This window comes from Pelodiscus sinensis, chromosome 3 (genome assembly GCF_052426305.1).
Source record: "Pelodiscus sinensis isolate ZL-2025 chromosome 3, ASM5242630v1, whole genome shotgun sequence".
Lineage (NCBI taxonomy): Eukaryota > Metazoa > Chordata > Testudines > Trionychidae > Pelodiscus > Pelodiscus sinensis.
In genome coordinates, this window is record NC_143054.1 from 9986783 (window position 1) to 10004618 (window position 17836).

The following is a 17836-nucleotide window of genomic DNA, read 5'->3' on the forward strand; positions in this document are numbered from 1 at the left end:
GTTCTCTAGCACTGCATCACAGTGGCTCCAAGTGGTTTCTCCAAACAGCTACAGAGTTCATTCAAGTAGTTCAGACACAGAAACAGTTATGACACCGATAGTCTTCTCTTTCTGCATCTCCCAACCAATTCCCAAGACAGACCTGTACAGGAAGAGATAGTAGAGGGATCATAAGGGAAACAACCTTAATATTTACCTGATTGGGGATGCTCTCAATCGACAGGTGATGGCAGTCCCAGTTATTGTCTCTCATGCAGATCTATAAGCTTTAGGGAGTGGGTTTTGATGATACAAACTCTCAATTTTATACAGTTTCTGAAAGCTTGTTTTCTTCTTGGCCAACCTGCTTTGGGCCAATCAGAAAGCACCCTGCTTGTGGGGAAATTCTGAACTGTCCTACTACCGTTTGGATGTTGGGATTCTTGCAACTCTGTCTCTCTGGAGTATTTAGGGTCTTTGTGCAAAACATCTTGCGCCATCCCAGATTGTGTAAAACATGTTAGGCTACAGCGGTTTGGGTAAAATATCTTGGCACATATAACGAACATCTGCTCATTTGTCTCTGATCAACAACTTACTTCAACAGGCAACTTCCTATAGTCCTCCATGTCTTTGGCCAATTTAACACAATGTTATATCCATCTCTAATTGGCATTTTCTCCGTCAGCACTTTCAGCTGCCGTCAGAAATGGCCAATACTGTAAAGTCCTCTCACATTCTTTGATGATTCGTTACATTTTTCATAAAAACAATTAGGAGTTCTGTGGTACCTTAAAGACTAAGGGTATGTCTAGACTACAGCGTTATTTCAAATTAACTTATTTTGAATTAGTTAATTCCAAGTAAGCTAATTCGAAATAACTCATCTAGACCCAAAAACTAATTCGAATTAGTGTTTTGCTAATTCGAATTAGCGCGTCCACACTGATTGGACACTGTGTCACATTTAAGGGCAGCTGAAACCGGTTCCAGCAGGGTATCTGGTCAGTAGTTGCTTTGTGTGGCTGCTATCTTAGGTTATCTGAGGCTTGTGCTTAAAGGGACCCCCCTGGACAGCCAGTTCTCAGCTTTTTGGCTTGCTTGCCTACCTCGCCGAGGGACAGCAAAGCGTTTTCCTCTCTGCCTGCCTGTTTTAGTCGTTCTCATTGGGGACGGCGCTGCACTTGGCAACATGGAGCCCGAGCTGGCCCTGGGCATTCTGGTGCAGTTTTTGGACTTGTTACTGCAAGCCTGGCACCAATGGCTGGAGGCTGCCCGGCACCATCTGGTGCACGTTGTTAGAGAAGAGAAACCGTCCCCCCCCAGTGAAAAAGTTTGGCCAGGCTGCTCTTGCTATAGTGGGCTGCAGTACTCCTTGGAAGAAACCGGCCGCACCCTTCCTCCATACCATTGCCTTTAGAAAAAGGGAAGGTGTGAAAAGGGGAAAATAGCCTCAGACTCTCCCACCCCGCACCTTAGGGTGAGAACTGCAGGGCTTACCTGGTCGCATGAAACCTGCACAGTTTTGACCCAACCCCTGGGACACAGACCCCCCACTTGGTGACCATTGGGCCATATATGGTAATATGCAAGTGCTGGAAATCGATGTGCAGATGTGGGGATAAATACTCATCGCACAGTTCACTCTAGGAGGTCTTCGCAACACTTGTACCACCGTGCGTGTGCCGTCTCGTATACTTCAAAGCGCTGCCGGCCTTATCAACCGACCAGCCACCTCCCCCGACTCACGGGAGTAACCAAGGCCTTCGCAACTGAACCGATATCTGTGAAATGTTCCGTGTGCTGTGTAAGTTGGTATGTATGATTTGATTTTTTCTTGTTGTATAAGCTTAAGGTTGTAGTTGTTTTGGGTAGTACATAGAGTTTGTAGTAATCACTGTTGTTTAATTAGTGTAGCTGGATATTTTGAGACTAGAGACTATTCCCCTTGCCATTCCCTTCCTTATATCTCTGACACGATTATCTCGAAAACATAGAATAAATATATTAAATACTGCAAATTCATTGTTAACACGGTCTATTAAAAATCTTAGAATACATACTATAAATTCATCACTGTCATAAATAAATATTTTTTATTTGATACAACAGTCTACCTGGTTCTGTCCTTCCCCCCTTGGGTGTGCATCATTGGACCTGTGATTCTCGCGACACACGTCAGCCTCCTGCCCTTCTCCCTGGCCTCCCTGGGGGTCGTGGAGTAGTGGCAGCAGCACCCGAAAGCCAGCGTCCCCTGCCGTATCTGGTGTCTGGACAAAAGCAGTGACTGGTGGGACAGCATCGTCCTGGAGCACTGGGGAGACCAACAGTGGACCCAGGGTCGTCTGCTTCACCGACCTGGACGCGGTCATCCAGGGATTCGGCGCCCTGTGCTTCCCCAACTACGGGGGGGTGATGGACGGGACACACATCCCCATCCGTGCCCTGGAACACCAGGCCTCCCTGTATATCAAAAGGAAGGGCTACTTCTCAGTGATCCTGCAGGCCGTATCTGACCACCGGGGCCAGTTCAAGGACATTAATGTGGGCTGGTCCGGCATGGCACATGACGCACGGGTGTTCTGCAACTCCTCCGTGTGCCAGAGACTGCACACCGGGACCTTCTTCCCCAACCGCCACATCAGGGTCGGGGACGTGGACATGCCCGTGTGCCTGGTGGGGAATGCAGCCTACCCCCTGCAGCCCTGGCTGATGAAGCCATACACGGGACACCTCAACCCCTCCCAGCAGGCTTTCAATGCCAGGCTCATTAGAGCCCGCATTGTGGTGAGCGGTCGCTATCAAGGAGAGTGCCCAAGGATCAGTTCTAGGGCCATTTTGTTCAACATCTTTATTAATGACCTGCGTGAGGGGATGGATTGCACCCTCAGCACGTTTCAATTACGGCTTCTGATTGTTGTGAGGAAGGAATTTCATCCTCCCCCAGACCAGTCCCTTACTCTCCCTCTACTCCACCACCCGCACTGAGCTCTTGTTTTTCTCCTCTGGGTTTAGATGCATACAAGTAGGAAATTGCCCTACATACATATAATATATTGATACAATTTGTTCTAAATGAATACACCTTTTCTCCTTGCCTCTCCCCAGATAGACCTGCTTCCTGCAATCCCTCTCGGAAACAGCGCAGTTTCCCCAAGCTTCATGAAGTCACTGGGAGTCTCAGCATTGGTTTGAACTGGCTTTGCTCCAGAAAGTTGATGTTCATGGGGTGCAACTGCTCCCAAGTAGGACCCAGTTAATTGTATTTCCCTGAAGTGGCTCAGGGATGTTGCTGGTGCTGTACAAAGACTAAGAGTGGTAATTAACAGATTGCAGCACAGTCTGATAAATATCACTTGCATCAAACCAAACATCTGCACTTCAGCGTGTCCCAGTCTCCAAAACCTTAAGAATTCAATGGCAAAAAACCCATGTCAGGAGTGTGGAACCCTGTGTGTGGTTCTTTAAGTTTAGCTGATTGCAGGAGGAATAACAGGTAGTTTGAATTAGGGCTTTAATTCGAACTACAGGGTCCCAGCTGCGCGTAGCTGCGGGCAGTTAGTCCGGACTTATACATTTAAAAAATGGAGAGCCGCCGGGAAGATGCAAATCAAGCGTAGGATATTTAAATCCCAGGCTTGATTTGCAACTTCGAATCCCTACATTAGCCTCCCTAGTTTGAACTAGGGGGCTAGTGCAGACATACCCTAACAGAGTTAAAAGAGAAGCTAGATACGTTCATGGAGGTTAGGTGCATAAAAGGCTATTAGCCAGTGGATAGAAATGGTGTCCCTGGCCTCTGTTTGTCAGAAGCTGGAGAAGGATGACAGGAGACTAATCGCTTGATCACCCCCTCTGGGGCACCTGGTGCTGGCCACTGTCGGCAGACAGGCTACTGGGCTAGATGGACCTTTGGTCAGACCCAGAACGGCCATTCTTATGTTCTTATGTACTCACCCCTAAATCTCCTTCCCAGTTTTAGCCTATAGGGCTAACCCACTTGCTTCAATATACTCTATCGTATAGATTTCTTATTTCCTTAGGGTTTAAATACTTGGTTATTATAACAGGATGCAATAGGTTTATGCTGAAGTAGTTTGGCTGTAACACAAGAGGCCTACGGGCTACATTCTGTATGTTGAGCTAAAGCAAATTTAGCAGATAGTTGGGACTTCCTACCTAGACAAAGAGTGGTAAGATAGAGCAACTTTCCTTGGGAATCCCTTTTTTTATTTTTCCCAGGACCAAGGGGACTTTCTACTAAATAAGATGGTGCCAGTTCTTCAGAAGATTTTGGTGGCTTCACTCCATGAGAAGTAACACCCAGACATGTGAGATAATAAGAATGAGGACTGGGACAACAACCAATAGGGTTATCTCCTTATAACGCTGGAGGGGAAGGATAGAAAGCAAATGGGCCACCCCGAGGAACAGAGCACAAAGAATGAAGGAAACAGAGCTCTTGAATGGATTACATTATTCAGGGGTTATAAAAGATGACGTTTGATATTTGAAAGCAGTTTTGGGGGGAGAAATTTGTGAATGAACTTGCTTCTCCCCATTTTTTTCTGATTATCATTATGGAGAAATTGGATCTGAGCTCAGCTGACTATATATAATGCACTGCCACTGTTTTTTAAAAGAAAATCAATTCCCCTTGAGAATGCTTGCAGGGCGAAAGACTGAGGGAATAAGGATGTGGGCCTGCACAGAAGGATGGAGCAATGAGGAGGAGATGGATAAATGGGTAGAGGAAGAAATGTGTGCCTGTGTTTGTGTGTGGGGGGGTAGGTTTGCAGCTACAGGGGATAGAAGAGGGCAGGGTGGGTGGAGGGGTAGCAGAGGAAGTTGAGTATTTAGGGTCGATGGAGGGATGTCAGCATTCAATTTTTACCTCCTGTGGGCATGCTGAGATCTACAGAAGCTCAGATGCTCTGTAGGACTCCAAGCCCTTCTCCCTTCTTGCTGTGTGTCCTTACATCTATAGAGCCCTTTCCATGTGACCTGAGATACAGAGGGGGGTGGGAGGGCATTTGAAGTTTGATCACATGACACCCAGAAAGCACACAGTTAAGGTAACTATCACCCCATAGATTAGGCTGTGGGTGGGGCAGGACTCTGCTTTGGAGCAGGGTAGCACTGGGTTGAAATGGCTGGGGAAGCCTGGCTGAAGCAGAGGCAGGTGTCCCAGGTGGAGATGGGTTGTAGGAACGAGGGGCTTAGCTCAGTGTTAAGCTTGGGCTGATGTCTCGTGTGTGAGGTTCTGCCTGTGATATGTGAGCCCGGCAGGACAGGAGAAGAGATCAACTATGGGCTTAACGGGATGGGAGCGAAGGATACATGGGAAGTCAGGGTGGGTACCTGTCATGGAGAATGTCGTGGGGAGTGATGAGGCAGTTGGTAGAGAAGAGGAGAGATGCACTGCCGGTCTTCTCTCACTCACTTACAATTGCTGTGCCAGCCATGTAATAACCCCGTCAAAGTCTAGGGACTTAGAACACGGAGGAGATTTCTCTCTCTGTCCCTTTTAACAACTCCACCTTGAAAACATTTCAAAACACGGCCATCATCCCCATTGCTCTGTATGCAAACAAGCTCAGCGTGCTCATGAAAACACTCACACATGTTTGCAATACACCAGCACAACCAGTTGCTTTTATTTCAGTAAGACAAAAGTCATACTACAGAATAGAGAGCCTTTTTCTGCATTTTCTTCAAGATTTTCACTGCAAGGCATTTTCTTCCACCTTCCCAGAGATGATGCCTTGAGAATCTTTGTTGTCATCACTCCCGTGTAATCTGAATAATATGACATTACATTAGAAAACTACAGTTTTAATAAAAATGGCCGAATATATGTGAGATCTCGTGATGAAGAAGTGAGGTCACAGAGAACAGGGGAAGGCCGAAAGATTGTATCTATCTTTAAAAAGGGACCAAACAGAACTGTGAAAATTTTACATCCATCAGACAGACCTCATTTCTTGGAAAGATACTGAAAATAATTCTGAAATCATTAACTTGTAAGCACCTGGAGGATAACAGTCAACATGTCTTTGTCTAGACTAAATCCTGCCAATACAATCCATTTTCATTCTTTGACGGGATTACTGTCTAGTGGGCTAGGAGATGCCATAGACATGATATAGGTCAGTAAGAGTTTTAGTAAGAGTTTGCAACAGTTGCCCATGAGTTTCTCATGTGCAAACTAGGAAAATGTAGTGTAGGAGATATTTCTATAAGGTGGAGGTACAAGTGCTTGAAAGAACACAATCAAACAGCAGTTGTCAATGGTTCACTTTCAGACTGGTAGGATGTGCGTATTGGGGCCCCACAGTGGTCAGTCCGGGGTCCAGTTTGATTTCCTGTGTTCCTTTGTCTAAGGCTATGTCTAGGCTATGCAGAAGATTCGAAAGAGGATATGCAAATTCTGCAGGAATTTCCATATCTTCTTCCGATCTCATTTTCGAAAGCGGAGCTTTCCTGCGGAATTTGCATATCCTCTTTCGAATCTTACGCATAGACTAGCCCAGCCCATTGCTTTCGAATACAGAGTTCCCCACTTTTTTTGTTCTTAGGTGACCACTCTTATTTGTAACTGTATTAAGCTATTTTATTTTTGCTTGGGTCCACGTTAGGAAGTGACTGAGATTCTTCTGTTGCCTGCCTTCCCTGCTTCATTATTTCCTACTGCTGCTTTTTTAAAGTTCTTTGCTATCTTTGTCAGTGATGATTTTAAGGTTTCTTCATGGTCATTAAACAAAAATGTTAAATGGTGCATGGTCAAGAACTAATCACTGCAGAACTCCAAATATGTTCTGCTCTGAGTCCGGGTGTGTCTACACTCTTCCGTTATTAACAATGCGAACATCTACACAGCAATTCATTGTTGTCAGCTTATTCAGACTTTTTTAAACCTCATTCCACGGGGACGAACTGCCCTTCCGAAATAGCTGCAGTGTAGATGCTGCACTGTTACTATTATGAAATATAGTAGGCCAGTGTCTGTGCGTCTGTAATGCCTTCTCCTTACTCTGTGCTGGTTCGGGCTGCACAGGCCCCCAGACACCCTCCTCCGCAAACGCTGCTTTCCTCCCCCCTTCCTCTGCCCCCCCATCTTCCCCTCCAGGCCCACAGCCCCCAATCTCCCCCCAGCTCTGCTTTACACCCCCAGCCAGCCAGCCAGCCCCCCTTCTTCTGCCCCCCCATCTTCCCTTCCAGGCCCACAGCCTCCAATCTCCCCCCAGCTCTGCTTTCCATCCCCAGCCAGCCAGCCCCCGCTCCTTCTCATCCCTGCGTGGCCCTAAAAGGACCGCTTGCCACTGCTTGCTCCCCCCACCAGGCCCCGCCGCACAGCCACGTGGGGGGGAGTGGGAGTGAGGGGAAGGGGGGCGGGGTGCCACGCAGGGAGAGGAAGGAGGCGGGCTTGGCTGGAAGGGGGTGGAAAGCAGACCTGGGGGAGCATCGGGGGCTGTAGGGGAGAATGGGGGGGCCTGGAGGAATGGGATAGGGAAGCAGCGCTGGTGGGGAGGGTGTCCAGGGGGCCTTGGGGCTTGCTGGCAGGACGACGGGGTGGGAAGCAGAGCTGGGGGGGGATAAGGGGTCATGGGGCTAGGCAGGAGAAGGGGCAGCAAGCAGACCTGGCGAGGGGGGGATGTGAAGCCAATGGCCACAGCTGGACCCCAAAGGGCCTCTTGCCAACGCTTGGCCTCCCACCGGGGCCGAGCTGATCTCCCAGGCGGGTAGAATCCAGGAAAACAAAGAAGCCTTTGAAATATGCCTCCACCAAGATTAAACAATATAGAAAGTGAAGGGAAAATATCTCTGTTCACATAATCATGTCTTCCTTGTGGAATCCTGAACTTACCCAGTGATGACAGCATACGAACGGATAGCAGTGAAATATGGGACGCATATTGGTTGGACAAAGACGATAAATGCAAATGCCTCTCATCCTATAACATCGATTTCCACAATGAGGAGGACACCCAAGTCCTGCACCAAAAAACAAAAAAAGTCTTGACTTTCATAAATACACAAGAGGGAAAATGAGCATTGTGACTGCAGTTTTACAGGTGTTTCCCACTCACTAAGACACTACCTAGTCACTCCACTAATCTTTCTGTGCACCATGTTGAATAGGATTGGTCCAGTAGTGGAGATATTTTCACAGAGAACAATTCAACCAACTCTGAATAGATTTTCACATGCACATCTCAGGCAACTTCCTGATCCTAGGACTATTTCACAGCTAAATTTTGAGCATCATCTCCAAAGCATGTAAACCACCTCTTCACCTTCCTTTTAGTAGCTCCAGCTGTAGTTTTGGTTCCTTCTGGCTACTAAGTGATGTGCCAGGCAGCGTAACCAATGGAATTTAGCCAGCCAGGATTCTGTGCTGCATCAGGATGACTATCATATTTCAAAGAGAAGGAATGCCTGTCTCTCTGTGTGACTCTGAACTGATTTTTTTTTCTGAAGACTCATTCACAAATACTTTCTTGCTGAGCAGTGGCCACTCTGAAGAACCTGCAGCTTTTTTTTCCCCCTGAAGACTCATTCACGAATACTTTCTTGCTGAGTAGTGGCCACTCTGAAGAACCTGAAGCTTTGAAAATCCTGCCCCGAGGCATGCAACCAAAACTTGTTAAAAATCCTCCAACCTGAGTATTCTACAATTGTTTGTTGGGCAACTGAAACAGATACATACCAGGGTGGCAAATACTGCCCCAAACAGATCATTCGAAGGAAGAATGCCAAACACATACCTGTGGGAGATTCTCAGAGAGGTGAGAGTGGGGACCAAGACACTGGAATTAGGGACTATCATTTTATAGACCTGGGCTCTATTCGCAACCACGTAACTTCTCAGTGGCAAATGAGCCCTGATATTATAATAGAGGCTATGAAAGCACCGAATTATTAACTCTAGCCAGCAGCAGAAGCAGCATTGTAAATTACAGTCTTCCGGCTGCCGGCTCTGTGCCTGCTCCTAGACCAAACATATATTGGACAGGTTGGTATGAATTCATTTTTTCTGTATCCGACCTAGTTGTCCAATTCTGTGATTAACTGCTTCATGAATACTCTACATGCCATGCTGAAATAACGGGCTTGCTGTGAAGACGTGGGATAGCTATTTAAGGATACTCCGGTATCCTGAAATAGCATTGCAGTGTGGAAGTAGCCTTTTAAGCAAATTATAGTGTTTACACTGCCCTTAATTCCAAGCATGAATGTCCATTCTGACTTTATGATGTACGAGGGTAAATTTTAAAGGCCCTTTAGGTGGAAGGAAAGGGTTCAGCTGTGTAAAGAGACTTAGTACAAATGTGACCTTATGCTGACTACATCGACCTAAGCTTGCAGTGTAAACCGGCCTGAAAAGGCACTAGTGTTCATTATAAAAAGAGTCCGATGTTTATCTAAAAGAAAGGGTTAGACAATGTAAGTGCAGGCTAGAGATCCCTCTGCATCATCACCCCTTTTCACCGACATCTTACCTGGTGAAACCTGGAGCACCAGAAAGAAAAGAGCAAAGAGCAGATAAAGGATCTTCATGGCTGGAGATGAGCAGGGATCTCAGCGCAGCTGCAGAGAACATACAAAAAGACAGAGAGGAGACATTTATAGGTTGTCACCAAAGAGTGGGGAGTCTCTGGCCCCACACTCCCATCCGCAGCCAAATGTGACTCTCCGCCAGCAAGTCGAACAGAAAATGTCTTCGTTCACAAGGGTGCAGCATAGCACAGACTGGTTAGCTCAGGAACCAGGAGCAGCCAGTACAATCCATCTTCAGGAGCAGGGGCCGAAAGGCAGAGCCATGGGCCACTTCCCTGCGTCCTAAGACAGCAGAGACTCACACACACACTCAGCACCAGTCTCACCCTTTAGTCAGCCCTGCCTCCTCCTTTGTTCAGCTTCCTGGGCAAGAGGGGTTATCTGGTTGCAACACACACACACCCACACACACACATACACACCCCACCTAGCCTCAGGTTACATGAGAGCCTGAGCCACTGGTGTGTAATTACTGAGCTGGGGCAGCCTCAGGCAGCCTCCCTCACAGTGAGAGTCACATCCAAAACTCCCATCCTCACCAGGCTTCAGTGCCCAGGGAAACTGGGACACCCACACACAGAGACTGCGTCTACACTGTAGCCTTCTTCTGAAAAAGCTTATGCAAATGAAGCACAGCATGGAATATTGCCATGCTTCATTTGAATAATTAATTAGCAACCGATTTTGAGCAAGAGGCTTTTGCCCTAAAAGGAGCCATGTACACAGCTTGTTTTTTTCTTAAAAGCCTATTGCACAAAAAAGGCTGCTCATTACTTATGCAAATGAAGTGCAGCAATATTCCACGCAGCGCTTCATTTGCATATGCTTTTCCGCAAGAAGGCTACAGTGTAGACGTAGCCTGAGCTACCCCAATTTTAGACAACACACTTCTATGACAGCACACACCCCTTTATCTGACAGTCCTTGGAGACAGCCAAAACATGGGATAACCAGGCATTTGAGCAGACAAATAGGAAAGAGAATTTCAAGTTAAAAGGGAACTCGGAAGAGGAAGGGGTCATTCTGAGCTGCGCTTCACCCCTACATGCTGCAGTGAGGGGAGTTCCCAAGGTGCTGTATGGGCAGAGCCCAAAGGGAGACAGAGAGAAGGCAGAAGGGGGGAAAAGGAGAAGGAAGGGTAATGAAGCAAAGGGAGACAGGAGACTGTTTGGTGCTGCTTGAGCACTGACAGCTCCAGAGAAGAGAGCTGGCCCTACCCCTCACTATTTAAACAGGGGCTTATAGAACCCAGAGTTGTCCGTGTCAGGATTCCCTCAAGAAGAAACAAGGAGTTTGTCTGCTTCTGTGGCTATTCCTCTGCTCTTCTTTTCTTTCCCTTTCTCTCTCCTCCACTCTCCTCTGCATTTCCTCATTCCCCATCCCTTCGGCCCTGTTCTCTTTCCCTAACACCTGCCCTGTGTCTCCCTTTGTCCTTTCTCTCCTTGAAGGCTTTTCCTTTCTGTCTTTGCCTTAACCGCTTCCTCTGTCTCTCTTCCCTGTTTGCTTTTTCTCTCCCTTCCCACTTAATCTTCCCCCTACCTTACGCCTACTTCTTCTTCCCTTTTCCTCTTGTCCTCATTGCTAATTCTGGAAATCCTCCCAAATCACAGCTCCCACCACGCTAAATGTAGCTCAGCAGTGGGTGATTCACACAGCGCATTTGGGTAACTAGGATTCCTTGTACAAAGGGAAGTCAGATAACTGGAATTATCCTGCCCATGTTTTTAACTCAGCTAGCTTTAAAATAGCCATGCTTTTATTTGCATAAACGAAATGCACGGAATTTTGCTACTTATCCATGAAAGCTGGAATGAAGGCCTGTTCTCCAGCACTGCATCACAGTGGCTCCAAGTGGTTTCTCCAAACAGCTACAGAGTTCATTCAAGTAGTTCAGTCACAGAAACAGTTATGACACCGATAGTCTTCTCTTTCTGCATCTCCCAACCATTTCCCGAGACAGACCTGTACAGGAAGAGATAGTAGAGGGATCATAAGGGAAACAACCTTAATAGTTACCTGATTGGGGATGCTCTCAATCGACAGGTGATGACAGTCCCAGTTACTGTCTCTCATGCAGATCTATAAGCTTTAGGGAGTGGGTTTTGATAATACAAACTCTCAATTTTATACAGTTTCTGAAAGCTTGGTTTCTTCTTGGCCAACCTGCTTTGGGCCAATCAGAAAGCACCCTGCTTGTGGGGAAATTCTGAACTGTGCTACTACTGTTTGGATGTTGGGATTCTTGCAACTCTGTCTCTCTGGAGTATTTAGGGTCTTTGTGCAAAACATCTTGTGCCATCCCAGATTGTGTAAACTATGTTAGGCTACAGCGGTTTGGGTAAAATATCTTGGCACATATAACGAACATCTGCTCATTTGTCTCTGATCAACAACTTACTTCAACAGGCAACTTCCCATAGTCCTCCATGTTTTTGGCCAATTTAACACAATGTTATATCCATCTCTAATTGGCATTGTCTCCGTCAGCACTTTCAGCTGCCGGCAGAAGTGGCCAATACTGTAAAGGCCTCTCACATTCTTTGATGATTAGTTCCATTTTTCATAAAAACAATTAGAAGTTCTGTGGTACCTTAAAGACTAAGGGCATGTCTACACTACAACGTTATTTCAAATTAACTTATTTCGACTTAGTGAATTCGAAGTAAGCTAATTCGAAATAACGCATCTAGACCCAAAAACTAATTTGAATGAGCGTTTTGCTAATTCAAATTAGCACGTCCACACTGATTGAACACTGTGTCACATTTAAGGGCAGCTGAAACCGGTTCCAGCAGGGCATCAGGTCAGTAGTTCCTTAGTGTGGCTGCTATCTTAGGTTATCTGAGGCTTGTGTTTAAAGGGACCCCCCTGGACAGCCGGTTCTCAGCTTTTCCGCTTGCTTGCCTACCTCGCAGAGGGACAGCAAAGCATTTTCCTCTCTGCCTGCCTGTTTCAGTCGTTCTCATTGGGGACGGCGCTGCACTTGGCACCATGGAGCCCGAGCTGGCCCTGCGCATTCTGGTACAGTTTTTGGACTTGTTGCTGCAAGCCCAGCACCAATGGCTGCAGGCTACCTGGCACCATCTGGTGCACGTCAGCCCTCTGCCCCTCCCCCTGGCCTCCCTGGGGTCGTGGAAGATTGGCCACAGCACCCGGTCGCCAGCATGCCCCGCCATATCTGGCATCTGGACACGTCTCGTATACTTCAAAGCGCTGCCACCCTGATCAACCGACCAGCCACCTCCCCCGACTCACAGGCGTAACCAAGGCCTTCGCAACCGAACCGATATCTGTGAAATGTTCCGTGTGCTGTGTAAGTTGGTATGTATGATTTGATTTTTTCTTGTTGTATAAGCTTAAGGTTGTAGTTTTTTGGTTAGTACATAGAGTTTGTAGTTATCACTGTTATTTAATTAGTGTAGCTGGATATTTTGAGACTAGAGACTATTCCCCTTGCCATTTCCATGCTTATATCTCTGACACGTTTAACTAGAAATCATAGAATAAATATATTAAATACTGTAAATTCATTGTTAACACGGTCTATTAAAAATCTTAGAATAAATACTATAAATTCATCACTGTCATGAATAAATATTTTTTATTTGATACAACAGTCCACCTGGTTCTGTCCTTCCCCCCTTGGGTATGCATCATTGGGCCTGTGATTCTCGCGACACACGTCAGCACCCTGCCCCTCCCCCTGGCCTCCCTGGGGGTCGTGGAGTAGTGGCAGCAGCACCCGAACGCCAGCGTGCCCCGCCGTATCTGGCGTCTGGACACAAGCAGTGACTTATGGGACAGCATCGTCCTGGAGCACTGGGGAGACCAACAGTTGACCCAGGGTCGTCCGCCTCACCGACCTGGACGCGGTCATCCAGGTGTTCGGCGCCCTGGGCTTCCCCAACTGCGGGGGGGCAATGGACGGGACACACATCCCCATCCGTACCCTGGAACACCAGGCCTCCCTGTATATCAACAGGAAGGGCTACTTCTCAGTGATCCTGCAGGCCGTATCTGACCACCGGGGCCAGTTCAAGGACATTAATGTGGGCTGGTCCGGCATGGCACATGATGCACGGGTGTTCTGCAACTCCTCCGTGTGCCAGAGGCTACACACTGGGACCTTCTTCCCCGACCGCCACAACAGGGTCGGGGACGTGGACATGCCCGTGTGCATGGTGGGGAATGCAGCCTACCCACTGCAGCCCTGGCTGATGAAGCCATACACGGGGCACCTCAACCCCTCCCGGCAGGCTTTCAATGCCAGGCTCATCAGAGCCCGCATTGTGGTGGAGGCGGCCTTTGGACACCTGAAAACCCGCTTCATATACCCCCTCACCCGCCTCGACCTCACCGAGCACAATATCCCTCCTGTGTTGGCAGCATGTTGTGTGCTGCACAATTTATGTGAGAGAAAGGGGGAGACTTTTCTGCCAGCCTGGATGGCTGAGGTAGAACACTTCGCTGGCCAGTACATGCAGCCCCGCACCGACGCCATCCGGGATTCTCAGCGGGGGGCTGTCCAGATCCAGGAAGCCCTGTGGGAGAGCTTCCACGTGGAGAAGGACTGAACTCTCCCTGGAATGCCCCACTGGGGCCTTCTTCCACCCTCACCTTCTTCCTCTTTCCCCTCACTAACCACCCTTCCTAATGTAAAATAAAAACACCTCTTTTGCCAACAAAAATCTCTTTTATTTCATAGTGCTGAGGTGGGGGGAGGGAGGAATGAGTGTGGGAGATGAGAGGGGGAAACCTGGAAGGAGGGTGCTGGAAGGGGGAGGCAAGGGGAGGAAGGGAAGGGAAAGCTCAGGGTTCGGGGTCTTGCTGGCTCTCCCATCTCGCATCACTGTGGGAGTGGAAGTATCGGGGGGGAGTGGGTGTGGAGGGGGGGACAGAAGGAATGGAATATTTAAATCCCGCACTTCATTTGCAATCTCGGTCGCCCTCATTAGCCTCCCTAGTTCGAACTAGGGGGCGAGTGTAGATGTACTGTTTGAGATCTGGATGACCCCCGTCCCACAGTGTAGCTACCAAAGTCTCCTAAATAACTGGCAGTGTCTTCTTTAGTAGGAAGTTCCTTCAGTCCTTGGCAAAATCATAGAAGGAATCTTCAAGAAATCCATTTTAAAGCACTTGGAAAAGATGAAAAGGTGAAGAATTGTCAAAATGGATTCAGCAAGGGAAAGTCATGCCTTGCCATCCTGATTACCTTCCATGATGATGGAACTGGTTCTCTGGATATGGAGAAGGCAATGAACATGATATAACTTGAATTTAGCAAAATTTTAATATATCCCCCCTGGTATTATTCCCAACAAGTTTAAGTATGGATTGAACAAATGGACAGTATGGTAGACAGAAAGCTGGATAGATCATCTTTCTCAACAAATAGTGGTCAATGGCTCGCTGTCTGGTTGGCGGTCGCTATCAAGGAGAGTGCCCCAAGGATCAGTTCTAGGGCCATTTTGCTCAACATCCTTATTAATGACCTGCGTGAGGGGATGGATTGCACCCTCAGCAAGTTTCAACTACGGCTTCTGGTTGTTGTGAGGAAGGAATTCCATCGTCCCCCAGACCAGTCCCTTGCTCCCCCTCTGCCCCACCACTGAGCTCTTGTTCTTCTCCTCTAGGTTTGGATGAATACAAGTAGGTAATTGTCCAACATACATATAATATATAGATACAATTTGTTCAAAACGAATAAACCTTCTTCCCTTGCCTCTCCCCAGATAGACCTGCTTCCTGCAATCCCTCTTGGAAACTGGGCATTTTCCCCGAGCTTCATGAAGTCAGTGGGAGTCTCAGCTTTGGCTTGAACTGGCTTTGCTCTAGGAAGTCAATGTTTATGTGGTGCAACTGCTCCCAGGTAGGACCCAGTTAATTGTATTTCCCTGAAGTGGGTCAGGGATGTTGCTGGTGCTGTACAAAGATTAAGAGTGGTAATTGACAGATTGCAGCACAGTCTGATAAATATCACTTGCATCAAACCAAACATCTGCACTTCAGCGTGTCCCAGTCTCCAAAACCTTAAGAATTCAATGGCAAAAAACTCATGTCAGGAGTGGGGAACCCTGTGTGTGGCTCTTTAAGATTAGCTGCTTACAGGAGGTATAACAGGTAGTTCGAATTAGGGCTTTAATTTTAAATACCGGGTCCCTGCTGCGTGTAGCCGCGGGCAGTTAGTCCAGACTTGTACGTTTCAAAAATGGAGAGCAGCCGGGAAGATGCAAGTCAAGCGGGGGATATTTAAATCCCAGTCTTGATTTGCAACTTTGAATGCCTACATTAGGCTCCCTAGTTCGAACTAGGGGGCTAGCAGAGTTTAAAGAGAAGCTAGATAAGTTCATGGAGGTTAGGTGCATGAAGGCTATTAGCCAGGGGATAGAAATGGTGTCCCTGGCCTCTGTTTGTCAGAGGCTGGAGAGGGATGGCAGGAGACAAATTGCTTGATCATTGACTTCGGTCCCCCCCCTCAGGGGCACCTGGTGCTGGCCACTGTCGGTAGACAAGCTACTGGGCAAGATGGACGTTTGGTCAGACCCAGTACGGCCATTCTTATGTTATGTTCTTATGTACTCACTCCTAAATCCCCTTCCCAGTTGTACCCTATAGGGCTAACCCACTTGCTTCCCTATACTCTATCATATAGATTTCTTATTTCCTTAGGGTTTAAATATTTGGTTATTATAAGAGGATGCAATAGGTTTATGCTGAAGTAGTTTGGCTGTAACACAAGAGGCCTACGGGCTACATCCTGTATTTTCAGCTAAAGCAAATTTAGCAGATAGTTGGGACCTCCCACCTAGATAAAGAGTGGTAAGATGAAGCAACTTTTTATGGCATTATGGGTTTCCAACCATACCCCCAAACTTAACAGGCCCATCATGATTTGGAAAACCTTGAAATAACCACTTAAGAGCAGACCGAGCAACTGGAGTAGTATAAAAATAACAAATGTGATCTGTAAACCACAAAAGGGACCATGGTAGGAAATTGAGGTATATGAAAAAAACAAAAACAAAGAAACATGTCACCATTAATAGGGGGAGGAAATATAAATAAGGTGACAGGAAAAGGTCCCTAAGTGAATATGTATCAAACACGACATCGTCAGAATAATATATAAAAATGCCATCCCAGCCAAGGTGCAGGAGGAATCGGAGATGTATTCCTTGGGAGGTGCAAGAATGATGACCCTTCGTGACCATAGGGAAGGTGATGGTGATGAGGAAGACGATGGACTACACTTTAGGATGTTCTAGAAGGAACAGTGAATGTGGAAATATAGACCTACATTCCCAGTCTATCTGTCTAAGTTAGGGTGTTTGCCACTGTTCTAAGCATATTAGTATAATATATTTGTAAAAACATGAGAGTTCTTGTAGTGTGAGTGTTGCAACTGTGCACATCAGATTCCCAACCATACAATAATTTAAATACTGGCCCTGATCCGGTGTCAAGAACCTGCCAACTCTTCAAGTGTTAACTCGAAATGTGAGTCACTACTCGACTACTGTATCAGAGGCAGCCAGGGGAGGGGGGAAAGCAGGTGTCACGGCTAGGGGGAGGTGGCTTAAAAGAAGGCATCGAAGGCAATCAGGTTGCTGAGGCATGACTTGCCCTTGGTGAATCCATGTTGAGAATTCCTGATTATTTTTCCCTCTTCCAAGTGCTTCAGAATGGATTCCTTGAGAATCCCTTTTTTATTTTTCCCAGGACCGAGGGGACTTTCTACTAAATAAGATGGTGACAGTTCTTCGGAAGATTTTGGTGGCTTCACTCCATGAGAAGTGTCACCCAGACATGTGAGATAATAAGAATGAGGGTTGGGACACCAACCATCTTTGGAAAGTCAAAACTGCATTGGGTTATCTCCTCATAACGCTGGAGAGGAAGGATAGAAAGTGAATGGGCCACCCCGAGGAACAGAGCACAAAGAATGGAGGAAACAGGGCTGTTGAATGGGTTACATTATTCAGAAGTTATAAAAGATGATGTTTGAAAGCTGTTTTGGGGGGAGAAATCTGAGAATGAACTCTCCACTACCCATTTTTTTCTGATTATAATTACGGAGAAATGGGATCTGAGCTCAGCTGACTATATATAATGCACTGACACTGTTTTTTAAAAGAAAATAAATTCCCCTTGAGAATGCTTGCAGGGTGAAAGACTGAGGGAATAAGGATGTGGGCCTGCACAGAAGGATGGAGCTATGAGGAGGAGATGGATAAATGGGTAGAGGAAGAAGTGTGTGCCTATTTCTGGGGGGGGGGGGGATTCGCAGCTATAGTGG

At 47.1% G+C, this 17836-nt stretch overlaps 1 long non-coding RNA gene across 1 annotated transcript; it reads right to left on the reverse strand.

Annotated features, from left to right (window-relative positions):
• Positions 1-5606: 5606 nt before the first annotated feature.
• Positions 5607-11645, reverse strand: LOC149524617 (uncharacterized). Its single transcript, XR_016349101.1, has 4 exons — positions 11557-11645; positions 9483-9570; positions 7847-7974; positions 5607-5778 (listed from the first exon to the last, which is right to left on the reverse strand). It is a non-coding gene; the product is annotated as an uncharacterized LOC149524617 (long non-coding RNA).
• Positions 11646-17836: the final 6191 nt, after the last annotated feature.